This window comes from Myodes glareolus, chromosome 5 (genome assembly GCF_982192425.1).
Source record: "Myodes glareolus chromosome 5, mMyoGla1.1, whole genome shotgun sequence".
NCBI lineage: Eukaryota > Metazoa > Chordata > Mammalia > Rodentia > Cricetidae > Myodes > Myodes glareolus.
The window spans coordinates 97,236,585-97,255,864 of NC_142030.1; the positions used below are offsets into that span (position 1 = coordinate 97,236,585).

The 19,280-nt window shown below is 47.0% G+C and overlaps 1 protein-coding gene across 8 annotated transcripts in view; it reads right to left on the reverse strand.

The window, feature by feature from the left end:
• Positions 1-19,280, reverse strand: part of Mgat5 (alpha-1,6-mannosylglycoprotein 6-beta-N-acetylglucosaminyltransferase) — a 295,197-nt gene that overhangs the window by 232,321 nt on the left and 43,596 nt on the right. Inside the window, exon 1 of one of the 8 annotated variants that reach the window (XM_087906585.1) lies at positions 6,717-6,739. The exons of the other annotated variants lie outside the window; for them this stretch is intronic. The gene's annotated coding sequence lies outside the window, so the exon portion shown is untranslated. Of the gene's footprint in view, positions 1-6,716; positions 6,740-19,280 lie in introns of those variants that run through there. 8 annotated transcript variants of the gene reach the window in all.

Genomic DNA, 19,280 nt, shown 5'->3' on the forward strand with positions numbered 1-19,280 from the left:
AAGTATGGAGTGTCTGTAATGGCAGTGCTTTGTGGGCGAAGGGGAGCGAAGATTCCAGGGGCTCCCTGGACAGCCAGCCCAGCTGAAATGAGCTGAAGTGAGCTCAGGGTTTAGTGAGAGACTGTCTCCAAAAGTAGAGAGTGATAGAGAACGACACCTACCATCAACCTCTGGGCTCCATGTACAGGCACACGCTAGTGTACATAAGTAAGTATTAAGGAAGTCCTCCCCACAGTATTGATTCCAGAGTGTCTATGTTCATTCTTCTTTTATGAATGGTTTCAAGACAGCAAGACTCTCCCCAAGGGTGAGGGCGGGGGCCATTCAAATCAAGAGCACTGACTGAGAGGGACAATCAGGAGATAAGAGATTCTCCAAGTAGACTTCAGAAAAAAACTAAGAAAAGTCCTGCAAGGGCAGGACATGCGCAGTAGAGGGCTTGAGTCTGTGATAAAGTCGCCACAGCTGCATTTCTCAGATGAAGAAAGGATTTCCGGGCAGGTACAAGAACGTTTCTTCATGTGCCTACTGGCCCAGGACAGTCCCACTGACTCACAAGGACTTTAGTGGAGGAAGGGTCTAAGGGGCTCCATTTTCCACCCTCAAGCATCTGAAGCAGTGGCGTGGCTTGTCCGGAGCTCCAAGCAGAAGAGAGCTGCAGAGAGTGCGGAGGTCCCAGGTCTCTTCTAGAGCCTCTGCACACCCTTGCTGCTGAGGGCTGGCTCTAGAGCGGTTGTTCTCAGCCTTCCTAACGCTGCGACCCTTTAGTACAGCTCCTCATGTTGTGGAGACCCCAACCATAAAATTACTTTTGTTGCTACTTCATAACTGTAATTCTGCTACTGTTATGAACTGTAATATAAATATCTGACATCTGGGAAAGAGCTGTTTGATACCATCCTACCCCCCGCCCCAGGGCTGTGACACACAGGTTGACAACCACTGCTCTAAGAGTTTCAGAAAAACCACATTCTGGGTTTCGGAGGGGGAGGTTCAATTTGAGACAGGAATTCTTGTTTCTCGGGTTGGCCTAGAGTTTGCTATGTATTGGAAGATGGATATGATCCTGTCTCCATCTCCTAAGTTCTGGGTTACAAGAATACACCACAATGGCCAGTTTTTTTAAAAGTGTTTGTGCATGTCTGATGTATATCCATGGGTGTAGGGATCTGTGTATATGTGTGTGAGAGAGACAGAGAGGGAGAGAGAGAGACTCGGCATGCATGTGGGGGTCAGAGGTCAACCTCAAGTGTATGATCCTCATTTTTGTCCCGTTTCAGACAACCTCTAGTTCTTCATGGTTGTACATATGGGCTTCTCTTGACTGCTTTCTATCTGGCTTCAGAAGTGCAGAGGTTACAGTTGGCTGCGGTGTCCAGCTCTATATGGGCCCTCATCCACCAGCCGGAATGTTTCTGCTTCTTTCTTTGTTAATGTCAAAGTGAGCGGAGCTCTGAGGTTTCTCTGTGGTAGAGTGGTTACTGATGCCCAGGAGCAAAGACAAAAGGAACAGGGAAGTGGAGAGGGAAGAAGGAAGAAGGAAATCAACAAAATGCAGCTTTCACGCCAAAGGGAATAAAAGATGATTTATTCTGGGGCCAAGAATGAGTGAGCGTGACCCAGGAACAAAGGTTCAGTTCTCCCAGACACCACGCTCCCACGAAGAAGCAGTTTCATAAGGGTTTTATAGTGGCCAAATAGAGAAAGTCGCAAGCCAGTACTTTGTAAGGTGCAGTATCGGGTGAGCAATGACAGCTATGTCCGATGTCTCCACAATAGGTCTCAGACACATTCTTAGATTCAGGCTGGGGAAGGTGGAGGTCTGATAAGATAATACATTGCTAAAGGTTTTATGTAACAGTCACAAAGATGTCGAGTCAGACCCTAAAATGGGCAAGGAATGGCTATAAAGTGGGCTATGAACAGCCCAAGATAACTCTGCTCTGGACCTGCAACACTCCAACTCCTCACAGCCAGAGTTCTAATTAGGCATCAATCCTGAGCAGCGCTTTTCTGGAACTTCATTTCAACATGACCTCAACAATCTTACAGGGGAGTCTCTGGGGGAATATGATTTTTTTTTCTTCCTTCTTATTACAGATCTTCAGCTTAAAAAGAAAGCCAACTGTTCTTAAACATCAGGATAAGCAAGTTGTGGGTATTTTCTCCCTGCTAAGAACACTGCCGGAGAATGCAATCTGTACAAACCTAGCTCCAAAGGGCAGAGTTTGACCTCAATACTGGAATGACCTGGGTTGTTTAAGACCAAAGATTCCATGCCTGCAAGATAACTCAGCAGGTGAAGGCACTCGCCCTCATGTGTGGTGAAGGAAAGAGCCTTGGACTACCACAGGCATGCTGTGGTACACACACACACACACACACACACACACACACACACACACACGCATGCACACACAGGCATGCATGCACAATACAAAATTTTAAATAGGAGATAGAGAAACTAATTGGTTTATTACATCTCAAACATAAGAGAGGGTTCTAGTGCTCTACCCTCAGCCCCACCAACTCAGAAAGTGCCCCTTCCAGATGACAGCTAGCATCTCTTTGTAAATGCTGGGTGAGCTTGTGGCCCACTTGTAAATGCAGTCGTAGAAGTCAAAGATGGGGAATTTCCAGAACAAGCTGGGTTGTAAGACTAGCCATATCAGGGAGTTCTGGGTTTGACTGAGAGACCCTGCCTTGATAAGAAAGATGGAAGACTAACTCAGAACAGTTCTCAGTATCAACCTTATTTCTCCACACATACGTATACAAATCTGCAGTGATGAGCACACACACATGCACGCATATATACATGCAAACCACATACCTGGGAAAAAAAAAGAATTAGCTCCTGGAGAGCATATCAGAGGCTGTCCTGTGGCCTCCACAAGCGTGTGCATACACGTTCACAAGCACACTTGTGCACATACCCACATGCTCACTAACAGCAGAGAGGGGCAGCTAATGTGGCCCAGCTCTCCTGCACGGCAGTTAGCATCCGTCAGCCCTAGCAGATACAGGCCTTGATGGGAAGGGACAAATCTATTCAGACACAGGCTATGACATAGCCTGTCACTTCTAGGAAGGAAATAAGATTTATAGCCCAGCACTTGGAACTGCACTGTCCATGAACAAGTAGGCACCTCAGAATAATGCCACTGACAGAGACACATGGCCATTTATGCAGCCACATGTGGCTTTGTTCTTTATCCCAATGACTCCCAGCTCACTCAAGAGGAAGCTGAAATATACCCTGGCAAAGGCGACCTTTCTCCATCACCCTGACTTCTCGCCACTCTCAATGCTAATTTCCCTTGCTTCACCACACCTATCGCCCTGTGTCTCCCGTCCTTTCATGTATGTGTGCATGTGTGCATGTATGTGCACACAGATTATATCTATGTATAAGCATATACGCGTGCAGGTGCATGTACGTGTGTGTGTGTGTGTGTGTGCGCGCGCGTGCACGCATTGTGTGCTTATAGAAGCTGGGGACACTTAAGGTTCTCTGGTAAGGGAAATAAAATAGGTTTTGCAGGTGGACTGGAGGTAGATGGAGATGGGAGTGGAATGGATTGGGGAAATCGAGATGGAAGGAGAGAGTGTGAGGAGAGACAGATGGAACTGGGGGCATTTGGGGAGCGGCAGAAACCTAGTGCAGTGGGAACGTCCTAGAATCTCTGAGGGTAACCCTAGTGAGGACTCCTAGTCATGGAGGAAATGGACTCTCAACCGGCTATTTCTTGTAACCAGGCGAAGATTATAGGACTGGGTTGCATAAAGTTGAGCTGATGGCTTCGGATGAAGCAACCCAGGCCGACACTAGGACAGAGCGTTGCTCTCTGAGAACTGACAATGTGGCTGCATTGCCAAGGATGCCATTCACACAGCTCACTGAGCGCGAGGCTGATGCCTGCGTGAAGCCTTCACCCCTTGTTTACCCCTATGGAGAGGGAAGGTACTCTGCAGACTACCGAAAAACAAACACAAACCGCCAACCCGGCCACAAAACCTTTGACCAACTATCTGTCTTGCCTGCAGGATGAGCTGGAACAATAGTGGCACCGAGCTTGTAGGAGTGACCAACCAATGCCTGATTTAATTTGAGGCCCCACTCCACAAGAGGGAGCCAATGACTGGCGCTGCTTGGGTGGCAAGGGACCAACTGGATGACCCAGACACCTAGAGGTAAACTAAACATGACTAATCAAAAAAGGAAAAAAAGTTAATGAAAGGATTCCTAATGATATCCTGCTCTACTCATAGACCAAAGACTTAACCAGTTGTCGTCAGAGAGACTTCCTCCCAGCAGGAGATGGGAGCTGGTGCAGAGACCCACAACCAGACATTATCTGGAACCAAGTCTAAATGGGAGGTCTCCGTCATGTCCCTCCCTCAGAAGAGGGGGTGGGAAGATTGCAGGAGTCAGAGGTGAAGACACCATGAGAACAAGTCCCACCGAATCAACTAAGGCTCACATGAACTCACAGGGACTGTGGGGGCAAGCCCGTGGCTTGCATGGGTCTATTCTAGGTTCTCCGTGTGGTTTTAGCTTGGTGTGTTTGTGGGACTCCTCTAACTGTTGTGGGTGCAGGGTGTCTCTGACCCTTTTCCTGCTCTTGGGACTCTTTTCCTTCTGCTGGGTTGCTGTGTCCAGTCTCAGTGTGGGGGCTTTCACCTCCTCTTACTGTATTTTGTTTCACCCTTGTGTGTTTGGTTGTTGTCTCTTGGAGGCCTGCTCTTTTCTATTGGGAGATGGAGGGGGAGTGAAAACGAGAGAAGAGGGGATGTTGGGGGAAGCTGGGAGGAGTAGAGGGAGGGAAGATTGTGGCTGGGATGTTTTGTTTGGAAGAATAATCTATTTTAAACTTAAAAAAAAGAGAAATGAAAAACATTTATAAACACACACACACACACACACACACACAACCAAATTTAAATGATCCAGCCATTGAAATGGCGATGGGAAGGGGGGCTCCTGTAACATTAATGAGAGAAGTTACTAGACCAGCTCTTAGGTTGGAAGACAAATCACTGTCTTCCCAAACAAGGAATAAATGTTCAACCCCCAGAATCAGCGGAAAAAACAAGTTACCAAGGAAGGGGAATTGGGGCAGGGTAAGCAAACAGCCACACCCAGCCAGGCTGGATACACCAGTCTCCACTGCCAATAGCTCTGGGATAGAATGAAGGAGGCAGAATAGCTTCCAAGCCTGTTTGGTGGGGGTGGGGGTGGGGGTGGGGGTGGGGGGGGTGGAGGGGTGGGGGAGCTTTACCAGTTTGCTCTGAGTCTCAGCAGGGCTCCAGTCGGGCACAGGAATCTCTGTTCCTGGGGTTGGTAAGCTTGAGTCTGCTCAGCCCACAGACAGTGCAGTGGCCTCTGATAAGAGGGCAAAGAGGGACCACTCAAGGCGCAAACCAGAGAGCAAAGGAAGGTAGCAGGCTTTTCTTTTTTGAGATGGGTCTCCCACAATCCCACCTGTCCTCAAGCTTGACCCTGGACCTGGGATCCCTCTGCCTCCTTCTCCCGTGCTAGGATACAGGCATGTCCCAGCAATAGATAGGCTACCTGTGTGGTGCTAGGGATGGAGCCCAGGGACTCGGGCATGCTCGGCAAAGACTCTACCAACTGAGCCTCAGCCCTGCGAAGACAGTATTCCTAGGAATTTAGTTAAATTAAGAAATAATAGCTTAGCATTAAGAGCTCCGGAGTGGAGTGTAATGTTTACTTCCAAATCTATCACCAATTTTGGAAGACATGGAAGCATTAATTCCTCAGAAATGGTAGGCAAGCAAGTTTCCTGGCGTGCTAATTTTTACCTTCTGCTAACCAAAATGTTTGAAGACAACTTTAATGTGCCACAAGAAAACATTCTCAAGCGGCTGCGGAGCTGCACACACACATGCCACTCACTTACAAAAAACATTTTTGTCTCTTTTATACTCGCTCATTGTCAAAAGCAGCCCAGCCCCGCACACTTACATGGAAGGCTGTCGTGTAATCCCCTCAGCGGAAGAGAAAGCAAGGCTGCAGTTATAACCAGAGGGGACCGGAGAGGCGCTCAGTGGTTAAGAATGCTTGCTGCTCTTCCAGGTGGTCTAAGTTTGGTTCCCAGCACGGACATCAGGCAGCTCACAACCACCTGCCACCCCAGCCCCACGAGCTCCAACGTCCCCTACAAGCCTTCATGAGCACCTGCACACAGATAGCATGCACACCCATGCACATATCAAAAATAATAAAAAAATACACCTTAAAAAAAAAAGTTCAAGTAGAAAGAAGAGCTCAAGGCGGAGGCTCCCAGTCCCAACCCATCCTTTAAACCCACACAGCCCCCTATTCCCGGGCCTTTTCCAGCTCCTTTAGTTTATCTGCTACACTGGAGTCCATAATGTGTTCATACGTGTGCATGGATGTATTCATGCATACAGAGGCCAGCGATCCACAGCTGGTGCCATTTCTCAGGAGCTGCTCATCTTGTGTGTAGAGACAGGGTCTCCCACTTCACCAGGAACTCACCAACGGTAGGCTGGTCGTCCAACACAGATGTGAGTGCTGGGAACAAAACCCAGGTCCTCTGGGAGAGCAGCAAGTGTTCTTAACTGCTGAGCCGACTCTCCAGCCCCCAGAGGTACATTTTAAAGCTACCATACACTGTTATTTTGGGATACAGATCGATAACAATACTAATCAAACTAATTCGACTCACAGGAAATTATTCCAGAAGGTGTCATTTCTTTCTCCTTCTGAAAAATCAAGTGATGGGGAGAAAAGGAAAGGGATGCAAACTGGCGGAGCAGCAGGGTTGTCTCAAGGTGCAGAAAAGACTCAAGAGCAAGTGAAGGTTTTCTGCTAAGCCGTATTCATTAGTGCGGCAGGAGGCAAGACACCATCTGGCACCCCTGTCCAGACAAGGCGTTCGGCTCAGGATCAATTCTGAACCTGAAAGGCAAGCAAGTTTATTTTTACTCTTAAAAAAAAATGTATGCACAGAACTACAAGGACATATATGTCTGCCTTAGGCATGCCAGGGACATTTAACAAGACTGGAAAGTGGGATCCAATACCAGGCAGGAGCCAGCAAAAGTTAGCTGGCTTTCATCGCAAGTGATTAAACACTCTCCCAGCAAACCCCACAGGGCCTGGGCAGCAACTCTTTAATAAGCCACAAAGATGTAAGGCATGCAAGCAAAGAAACTGCCTGGGATCCATGGACACCAGACTCTGTCTACAGAGGCTGGGCAAAAGGGCCCCAGGCAAGTCCAAGGCCAGCCACCATGGGGCAGCTGCTGGGAACAGCTATGAGACAGGTCCCCCTGCTTGGTTCTTCCTTAGGGAATTGGCTTTTTTATGACGCTCAGATTCTAGCATCTTCCTTTTCCAAGTGAAATTACTGCTTTTTCCTGATGACAGTTATTTAATAGTGCTTGATGCCAAAAAGGAAAAATGATTGGTCAACACTGTAAAAGCACAAAGAAAATTTAAATATCAGTATATCATCCCATGGACTGTAAATACGCAATGGAGAGATTTTGCTATGAAATTATAGATATGGGGCTGGAGAAATGACTCAGCAGGCAAAGAGCTTGCTGTGCAAGCCTGGGAAAGACCTGAGTTCAGATCCCCAGAACCCTCGTAACAAGGCACAGTGCTGTGCACCTGCAGTCCCAGAACTCCTATGGGGGAATGGAGGCAGAAGCAGTAGAACCCCCAGAAACTAGCAGGCCAAACACTCCACCCCTAGCCACATCCCACATTTCTGCTACTTCCTTGGAATAAAAGATTTGCCTGACACCGGTCAGGGATGGTGCCTGCCTCTACTCCCAGCACTCGGGAGGCGGAGGCAAGCAGATCTCCGTGTGTTAGATCTACAAGAGCTAGTTCCAGGATAGCAAGGGCAACATAGAGAAACCTTGTCTCAAAAAAGATTTGTCTGATAAAATTCAAGTGTCTAGGATTTTAGGCTAGCGGCATTATGTGTTTATTTCAGAAAAGTGGTTCTGCTTTGTAGTCCTCAGTAATACGATATAAGAGTGTAGATATAGCCTGTGCTCTCAACCAAGTTTCTATTATTCCTATTTTAAGCATAAAAACTGCTTGCAGGGCCAGTGAGATGACTTGCCTGATAACCTGAGCTCAATTCCCAGGACCACATGTTTGAAGGAGAGAACCAACTGCTAAAAGTCGCTGCTTTCCAGGTTCAGCACTCACACCTTGCCACACGCAACCCCCACCTCCACCCCTACATACCCCCACACCCACATAAGCAAACAGCAGCTGCAGCATGTACTGCGTGTGTGTCAGCCACTGTGCTAAATGACTTCCATGCTTAAAGTGGAGCTGTATTTAAACTTCATTGTACACATGGGGAAACTGAGGCACGGATGGTAAAGCATTTTCTCCTGCTGATAACTGGAGGAACTTGAGTTTCAGCTTTGGGCCACCATCATGCCCTCACAGGCAGCTCGCTGGATACACAAATGAATGAGGAAAAGTATCAGATAGTGACCAGCAGAGACCACAGGAAATGTATCCAACAAGCTGCATGTGGCGGTATAAACGGAACGGCCCCCACAAGCCCACATATTTGTAAGCCTAGTCCCCAGTTGGTGGACTCTTTGGAAGGATTAGGAGGTGTGGTGTAGCCTTGCTAGAGTAGGTGTGTTGCTGTGTGTGGGCTCTGAGGTTTCAGAAGCCCAGGCTCAGTGGCTCTCTCACTGCCTGCTGCCTGTGGATCAGGATATAAAACTCTGAGCTACTGCTCCAGCACCATGCCTGCCTGCTTGGTGCCATGCTCCCCACCATGATGATAACGAACTCACCCTCTGAAACTGTAAGCAAACCCCCAATTAAATACTTTCTTTTATGAGTTGCCTTGGTCATGGTGTCTCCTCCCAGCAATAGAACATTAAGGCACTGCTTTTATCTACTTGCCCAGCACGCCACTCACGGGGCAGTCCCCTACGAGATAAACACAGTGCTCTGTTTCAGCAACTCATACTGAGAATTTCCCACTGCTGTAAGTAATTTGGGAGCAGGAGATGGCTCAGTGATTAAGAGAACAAGCTGTTCTTGCAGAGGACCTAAGAGCACCCACATCAGGCAGCTCCTAGCTGCTAACAACTCCAATTCCAGGGGATCCAACTCCTTATTCTGGTCTCTATGGGACCTATACGTATGTACACACACACACTCAAACACACACACACACACACACACACACACACACTCAAACACATGCACAAATAAAATTTTAAAAGTTCAAGTAACCTGGGTTTATTATTTATTTTCTTTTGTAAAAAAAAAAAAATCCTGAGGATTGGCAAGATGGTTAAGCAGCTAAGGCACTTGGTACAAAGCCTGGTAACTTGAGACCCACATCATGAAAGGAGAGAACCAAGCTCTGCAGGTTACCCTCTGACTTCCTTGTGTGTACTATGGCAAGTACATCTCTACCCACAAAACACAGAAAACAATAAAGAATAAGAAAATAATAAATGTAAAAAAATTAATTATAAACTATGAAGCCCAGCAATTCCACTTTTGGGTCTATACTCCCAAATAACAGAGACTTAAAAAGATAGTTGTAAGCAGCTGGGCCTGGTGACCCATGACTGTCACTCCAGCCCTTGGGAGGCAGAGGCAGGGGCATCTCTGTAAATTGAAGGCCTGTCTAATCTACACAGGGAGTTTCAGGCCAGCCAGGGCTTTATAAAGAGACCCTGTTCCCAAAGAAACAAACAAAAATTTGCATATCAACATCCACAGCAGCACTAGAGACTAAAGCCAAATGTGACTAAAGTCAAAAGGTGACAGTGGCTGAGCTCCACCCACAAATGAAGAGATGAACAAAAGCCAAGGTAGGCTTACAGTGAAATAGATTATTCAGCCTGAATAACATGGACGAGCACTAGCGACACCATACCAGCAGATGGGGAGCTGGTTCATGGATGAGAACATTTATTACACAGGCATGAGTCTCCACAGAGCACTGTTTCAAAAAAAAAAAAAGAAAGAAAGAAAGAAAGAAAGAAAGAAAGAAAGAAAGAAAAGAAAAGAAAAGAAAAGAAAAGAAAAACCAGCTGAGCACGCTGGCTTATGCTTGCGTTCCCAGTGCTGGGGAGGTAAACTGAAGGCAAATGAGAGGACTTGTCCCCAAAATTAAGGTAGACAGAGGCTTAAGAATGACAGCCAACACTCTCCTCTGATGTGGAATGGTCTTCTGTATACTATGAATATGTATTGCCTTTATCAGTTGATGAATAAAGCTATTTTGGCCAATGGTTTAGCAGAGTAAAGCTACATGGTGCGGGAGAATTGTCTGTATTCTGTCAATCATATTTTAAATAAACACTGATTGGCCAGGAAGTATAGGTGGGTCAACCAGACAGGAAGTAGGGGTTGGGTGATTAGTACAGGAGTATTCTAGGAAGCAGGAAGCTCCCTCTGCAGTTCTGCCCAGTCCACCGGAGAGGCAAGGTGTAAGCTGCCCCACTGAGAAAGGCACTGAGCCATGAGGCTAACGTAGATAAAAAATAATGGGCTAACATAAGTTATAAGAGCTAATAAGTAGCCTGAGCTAATGAGCCAGTCAGTTTATAATCTTATGGAGTCCTCTGTGTGATTTTCTTTGGGGCTTGCCAGCTGTCAGATACTGGGCGGGACAGATACCCCAACAAGCAGGCCCCTTCAGGTTACAACATGGGAAATCTGAACAGAGATGAGAGAGAGAGAGAGAGAGAGAGAGAGAGAGAGAGAGAGAGAGAGAAGAAGAAGAAGAAGAAGAAGAAGAAGAAGAAGAAGAAGAAGAAGAAGAAGAAGAAGAAGAAGAATAGAAGAATAGGTGGGGTAGAGGAGATGCCATGTAGCTGCCAAAGAAGAAAGCGGTCCAAATATTACCAGCAAGCCACGAGCCTCATGGTAAAATATAAACTACAAGAAATGGGTTAATTAATAGTTAGAGCTTGTCAGTAAGAGGCCTAAGCCACTGACCAAATGAGTGTAAGTAGCACTAAGTCTCAGAGTGACTATTTCATAAGTGGCTGTGGAACTATCACCCGGAGAGCTGGTGGGTGGAGAGAAACTGGTCCAGTGAGTCTGGCTGAGATGGAGAAAAGCCTTCCGTCTACAGTCCTCTGGCTTCCATGTGCACACCCACACACGTGCACATACGCACACAAATGCACCTGTATGAACACAAGATAAGCCTTCCGTCTATAGTCCTCTGGCTTACACGTGCACACGCACACACACACACGTGCACATACTCACACAAATGAACCTGTATGAATACAAGCATACACACAAAGCAATGGAAGGCAAGAACTACCCTTGCTACAGAAGCCAAAACCACACCAGAATGAAGTGCACATTCCCGAACGGTTACTGAGGGTATGAGGTTTGAAGGAAAGGGCCTTCCAAGCTGCAGATCCTGTGACCTCAGGTCTTGTGGGAGCAAGACCACAAGGTGCAGCAAATGCAGTATGGTTGGTAGCCAGTTGGTGTTGGTAGTGGGGAAGGCAATCAGCAGCGGGGTGGTAAAAGAATTCCCTCTTGGAACAGAAGAGGAAGAACAGTTTATTAAGTGCACAGCAGGAGGGCAGTGGGCTGGCCATTGCTTAAAGCACAGCCTGCAGTGCAGGGCGATGGGCAGGGTGGGGCTCTATTCGGGAGAGGTACTTTTACTAGAGCTTCTCTGCATGCAGTCTCCTGGCATGCAACTCAGGCCATGGGACGGAGGGCCTTTCACTGTGCAGCTTTGTTTCCAGTTGTACCATTTCTGCCATGCAAATCAGGGCTATGCAAATGATAAAACTGGGTCCTGTGAACTGAACTGAACGAGAGTGATCCTGGCTGACGAAAGAGCTCCTGCCATATGCCTACTCATCCCAAAAGAATACTCAGTGTTCCTCCAGGTTTCTGGGACTATCCTAAGAAGAGGACCTTCAGCCAGCAGCTTCCTCTATGTACAGAGAGCATCCAAGAAAGTTACTAAGCCACATTTGTGAAAGAAGCAAGCTCAGAGGCTCTCTGTGACTCATCTGATAGAAGGCCGCTGTAAAAATCCCCACAGTCAGCTTACTTATTAGGCAACTAAATTAAGTTACTCTAAAGCAGTGGTTCTCAACCTGTGGGTTATGACCCCTCTGGGGGTTACAGGCCCTTTCACAGGGGTCACATAAGACCATCTGCACTTCAGGTATTTACATTACGATTTATCACAGTAGCAAATTAGTTATGAAGTATCAATGGAAATAATTTATGGTTAGGCTGTCAACGCGATATGAGGAACTGTATTAAAGGGTAGCAGCATTAGGAAGGTTCAGAACCGCTGCTCTAAAGCGAAGCTAGAATGGCTCAGGCCAATCACATAGACTACTGGACCCTGAGTTAGAGCAATAGCACCAGGGCCAGAAAGAGCGAGGCCTCCATCCTGCCTTCTTCCCATGCACAGAACACGCCTCCCATGTTCTAAAGCATATACCTGGACTTTGTCTCTGCTTCCTGGGGTGAAGCCTCCAGGCCTTAGACTTTCCTGAGTGAAAGGAGTGCTAGTGATTCATGAGCCCCTAGGATCACGAATCTATGTATACTAAAGGATGAGATGACTCAAGCAGGAGCCAGCCACCAGAAACGCCAACCATGTGACAATGAGAGCAGGGCTATGAGCCAGCCCAACAATGGGGAGAGGAAGCTGTAAGCTGCAACCGGCCACAGTCTGGTACTCAATTATCCTGCCATAACGATGTCCCAGGAAAGGCTCTGCATGCTGTGCTCAGTGGAGCATCCGGTGGGAGAGCACGTGCGTAGGACACAGGAAGATGACACACCCTAAGTCCACACAGGAAGAGTGGAAGAACCGAGTTTGAGGTCCTCCAAGACCTTATTGTATGTATCTCTTTACTTAAACAGTGTTTAATTTGATTTACATTCTTTATAATTAAATCAATAGTAATAAATCTGGGGAGATGCCCCAAAGGATAAAATGTTTACTTCAAAGATCATTCAAGTGTCTAGAGTCCATGTAAAATTAGATACAGTAGCAACTCTTAGTACCCTCAGATGAGAGCAGAGTGAGGGGACTCCCCAGAAGCCTAGAGGCTAGCTACCCTGTCAGAGTGGAGAACAGGAGACCCTGTCTCAAAGACTGTTGGAAGGTAAAGTCAGAAAAGATTGTTTTCTGACCTCCACAACTATATCACAGGGTGCATGAGTCCACATGCACACACATATGTGTTCTTAAGAGCTCTCTGGATTTTTGGCCAGTCAGTCAAAATCATAAATGACCTGGAACCCCACACAGCAGGCACAGGAAATGGGTGGTGAATCGATCATCTTGGTAGAGCCTAGTCCCTTTGGCAGATGGGGTCTGCATAAATCCAAGGGGATACCAGATTGAACTGTAGTAAGAGTAAGAACACCCCTTGTCCACATTCAGTCCGTATAGATGCCACATGCCAGTGTAAGGAAACACCAATTTTATCTGCAAAAGATTATGGCCAATTATTTGTGGCCAGAAATCTTCCCTCTCTTAGTAACAAGAGCTAAAATGTTGGGACATGTCTGTGGTACTCAAACTCAGTTATCAGTGTGATGAGATCTAGACTCAGGAGAAAACAGGCCTTTGAGCATGCCTGTGGGGGACTATATGGTTAGGCTAACTGAGGTGAGAAGATTTACCCACTATGGGCGGCACCATTCCCTAGGTTGGGAACCTGGACTCAACAAAAGACAGCGAACTGCGACCCAGCATTCCCTCTGTTTCCCGAGTAGGGATGCAAGCTCCTGCTGCTACACCTTCCCCACCACCCTGGGGTCATATCTTCAAACCGGGGCCAAAATGACTTCTTACTAAGCTGCCCTTGTCATGGTATTTTTAACCCAATAACAGAAAAATCAACATCGTTCCTCAGAGACAGTTGCAGGATTTTCTACATATAGCAATTGTCACAGCAATCTGTACGGAGAGGTAACTGCTATTCCTGTCTTACAAATGAAAAGACAAAAGGCCCAGAGAAGCAAAGGGACTTACCCAAGTGAGTTACAGGGTGCCAGTATTCAAAAGCAGCTTTCCCGTCTCCGGTAGTGACGGTCAGGCTGTGACTACTGGCAGGCCACCCCTCCGAAGACCCACAGACCCCTGCAAGCCCATGCTCTGCCCATTCCCCCCAACACACACTCCCCACCAGCTCACCATTCTTAACATGACCACAACTGATGGCCTATGTGTCCCTGAGGAAGAATGTGTGTTTTGCGATGATAAAATGACCCTGCTTAAACTAGAGCCCAGGAAAATAAATTCTGGGAACACAGCACTGGGGGAGGCTAACTGTTTCTCTGAAAATGTCTTCCAACAAAAATATAAATTACCAACCGGATGTAAATGGAAGTGACAAGTTTCACTGCAGGGAGCACAGAGATCCCAAGCCCTCCCCTTCTCTCTCCAGGGTCACCTCACTCCCAGCGCAGAACCTCTCCATAGCTACCTCTCCTCAACTCCTCTTATTATTCAAACTTCAAAGCATCCAAACACTTCGCTTTTGTGATTACATGATAACACAGTTCTGTGTTTTTGCTGTGTTGAGTGCAGCAATTAAAGACTCAGACAGTTGAGGTGGTAATTTTTCAAATAAAAATTATACACTTGGAGCTAGGGCTATGTCTCAGTTGGTAGGGTGCTTGCCTAGTATGTAAAAAGTCCTGGGCTGTAGCCTCTGTACCACAGAAAACCATCCTTACCTGCCTAGACAGGAAGTTCAAGGCCACTGTGGCCTAGGAAGTCAGACTTTGTCTCAAAAAATAAGGAGAATCACACTCAGAAGCCATCCATTGTTCTTAAACAGTTCAAGAAGAAGACCAGGGTTTCACATTCAAAATTAAGTAAACTATCTTCTGCGAGCTACAATATCCTTTGTTAAACATTACACCCAGGGTTCTTACATCCTGTTTTAGATTTTGATGATAACATTAAAATCCTTCAGGGCTGGGAAGATGGCTCAGTGAATAACAATGCTTGCTACCGAGGCTGACAACAGGAGTTTGAGCCCTGGGACACACACGGCAAAAGCAGAGCCCGAACTCCTGCAAGGCAGCCTCTGACCTCCACACGCAGACCTCGGTGTTCAAGTGTTCACACACAGATGATAACTAAAACATGCTTTACAAAATGAAGCCGACTGGTCACCCAGAATCACAGAAGGGGGAAAACCCCAATTCTGCACCTTTGCCTTTAAACTCTGCAGTTACTGCTTATTTTGCAAACCCCCATCTCAACATACAGCAGGGTTGTCTCCTTAGCCCGGAATCTGCAATGTGGGCTAGACTGCCTGTTAGTGAGCCCCAGGGATCTGTCTGCCTCAGGTTCCTTAGCACTGAGCTCTTTAAAAGAACCTTCAGGTTCTTATAGAGATTTATTTTATTTTTAATATGTATGTTTATTTATAATATGTGTATTTTAATATGCATTCATGGATACTTTTATGTTTAGTACATATATCCGTGTGTTTATACACTTGAAAGCAGTTGCCAACAGAGGCCAAAAGGGGGTGTCAGGTCCCCTGGACCTGAAGTTATGTGTAGTTGTGAGCTGTGAATGCTGGGAACCAAACTCAGGGCCTCTACTAGAACAGTATGCAGTCTTAACCTCCCAACAGCTGAGCCATCTCTCCAGCCCCACACCTAGCTTCTTTCCCTGTACCCCATGTGGTGTCTGGAGCTGTAACTTAGGTCTTCAAGCTTGCAGGGGAGGTCGGTACTTTGTAACTAGGCATCTTCCCAGCCTGGGTGTCCAACTTTTGGACATTGCAATATGATGCTGTCGTCTGCAAACACATCGGGCTGCATTCATACCCATCCTAGGGCACATGAGACCTTAGGCCAAAGGAAGACAGGCCTGTGAGTGCCACCGGTTCCCATTATAATCGCATGGCAGAGAGATGTGGCTTCTGCCTCTGAGCAGCATTCCCCAAACACAGTCTTTCACATATTCACTAGTTCAGGAAGAGATCCACGTTCAAAGTCTGCAGAATGGTTACAGCATCCACTGAATACGCACGGCTTTTGTGCCACCACCCAGTCAGAACCTCATTAGGATGAACCCCTGAACCAAAGACGCTGTGGTACCCATGGGTACCTAGAATGACAGTTACTGAGAGCAGCAGTGACTGAGCACTTGGACCTAAAAGACATTTTCTCTTTCAAAGGTACACATGACCACTGGCTTTGTTCGGAATCGCCCTAATATTGTTGCACCCCCGAGTCTCCCCTAATCTTACTTCTTTCATTCTGACTGTCGGGCCTCTCTGAATTAAGGGCAAAGAAAGGCTTTTGCTCTGTGTTCTGTTCGTTTCCGTGGGACGAGGAAAGGTGCACTTATGGATACTACCACCGTCAGCTTTCTCTATCCAGCCCAGTCACCACCACTGACGCTCACCGTGGGCCCCTCCATCTGTGCCTGCACAGCGCAGCCACCGCCCCCTCCACTTAGTGCTATTTACTCTTTAAAGACCCAGAGGAGTCACTACCAACTCACAAATACCTGGATTGCTTTCTCCCCCCTAAACACAAATGCAGTCTGTGGCACAGGGCCAGTTCTTTCCCACAGACAGCAAGGCCACTCTGGGCTCTGATAGCCGGCACGGTCACTGGCCATCAATTTTGCAGACTCCACTCTCTGTCCAAGTTTTTATCATGTCTTACCTCAGTGAATAAAATGTAACCACGAGGCCTGTGTGATAGCTAGCTTTCAAACACAGTCCGGGGACACCGCTTCGGGGAGCCGCCACAGTGGGATGGGCCTTCCTATATCAACTAGAGATCAAGACATTGGATCTTGGCAGTGTGTCAGCTGAGGGTTTTCACTCATAGAACGCTAGGCTGTGTCCAGTTAACAGTTAAATAAAACTAGGACAGTTTGTCTCAAAGCGTGAGATGGATGCTGCCTGAAGAAAATGCCTAAAGTTAACCTCTGACCCCACAATCAGGTGTAGACACACACACACACCATATACAACATACACACCATATACACTCACATGCACACATCATAAACACACATGCACACACACACCCGCACATGCCATACACATATGCGCACACACCATACACACACGTGCATATACCATGCACACAAGTGCGCGCACACATGCACATGTCATACACATATGCACACACATATACACACATGTGCACACCATACACACACACAACATACACACACATAACATACACACACATACATACACCACACGCACCATACACACACACACAGGCACACTCATGCATGCACACACACACATGCACACACCATACACAAAAAGGGGTCTAGTTGGAGGTCTTCAGGTTGCTCAGGAATTGCCCTCAAAGAAGACTGAAGGTATACCATGTAAGGTATGCCACCATTTCTCCTGTCACCCTTTGGCATCGTGGCCATGAGGTAAGCATAATGTGCTACCACAGTATGCCACCTCACCACAGGCCAAACTCACAAGGCCAACCAACCATGGGCTAATGCCTCCAAAACTGTCCAAATAACTATTTTCTGCATGGGCTGGTGTATCATGGGCATCTCTTAGATGGATGGGTTGCTTCTCCATGTCAGCAGAGACACAACAACAACACGTGGAGGAAGAGGGTGAGTCACTCCGCCACCTTCAAGGGAGGTCAACTATGTTCCTATTTGGGGCCATCCATGTCTGGAAAGGCCGTGTGCTATATCTACCGAAGGCTATTTAAAGGATGATAAGAAACATAAAGCCATCTAGGATGTGACTTTCACGTTATAAATGTCAGTGGCAGTCACGTCTGCTGCTTATGGATCTCTTCCAACACCAAACTGACAACAGCCCGAACCAGCGACTTCGGGGGAGGCTGACGGGAGGCTGCTCTTTCGGTAGTCGTGTTTGGTAGAGCCAAGAGGCCCTGCAAGGTAGCTCAGTAGTCGTGTTTGGTAGAGCCAAGAGGCTCTGCAAGGTAGCTCAGTAGTCGTGTTTGGTAGAGCCAAGAGGCCCTGCAAGGTAGCTAACTATGGCACACCAAAGTTGGGGCGGTGACAACTTTAGGTCATAGAAATACACATCCCAGGAATCCTACATGACGCCAATACATCTGCCAGTCTCATGAAGGCTGCCAAACCCACACAGTGGGAGAGAAGAGAACAGGACGGAGATGCGGACATTTCCAGACAAAATAGTATAGAAAATGCAAAATAGACTGTTTCATTTAGCCCAGGCTGTCCTCAAACTCACGAAGTAGCTGTGGATGACTTTGAACTCTCAATCTTTCCGCCTCCACCTCCAGAGTACCAGAATTACAGAGAGTCACCTCAACACCCAGTATATACAGTAGTGGAGACCAAATCCGGGGCTTCCTGCATGCTAGGCAAACACTACCAGTGGAGTCAGATCCCAGCCCGACATTCATCTCTAAGCTAAGCTACCCTATTGGAGAGGAGAGGCAATGTGCCCAGCTCTGCCTTCCCCAAGGCTAGCCTACTGTCCCCAGCTGCCATCCTTGAAAGCACTCAACAGACTGCCTACCAGATACCACTAAACCAGTTTCATGGGGAGTAAACCCTGAGGATAGCTTGCTTGGTTTCCAGATCCTGCGATGTTTCTTGTTCTCATTTTTTAGAAGGCTGTGGGCATTCAAAATGCTTGCTGTGTTTTAGAATAAAAGAAAAAAAAATCTAGGTCCTTAGAGATTCAAAACCTCTTTGAGCTTCCTATTTCCCTGATTTCTCCCACAGGGATGGAGTCTCAAGGTGACAGCCAGAGAGAAACTACAGATAAAAGTCACACGGTCACATGACTTCTTTAGCGCTAACTTTAATGCTGTTATTCACATTAAGTCATTCTTCTGAGGGCATCGCCTGGTTGTTTTTGTTCCTGTGATGTGGTTAGAGTCTGAGTGTGTTCAAAGACCCGTGTACATAAAAGAAATAAGAATTATAAATGCCCAATGCTGCACTGCATTGGCCCCATAACCTTGACACCCAGTCCTCTCAGCCTGTGATGCCCACATGTTCCACTCCAAGTTTACCAAGGTAACTAACATTCAGGAGGAACCCGGAGCACCACGGGGGATCCAGACAGTTGAAACAAATACTTAGCAAATTATTTTCTCTACAAAATAGACAACATATGGAGGTCAAGGAAATAAACTCCTTCCGCAAGGGTTTCTCATATCGCCAGAGTTCAGATAAGGTTCGACCATTCTGTGTGCGAGTGCACATGGTATATTCAATCATTCTGTGTGTGAGTGTACATGGTATATG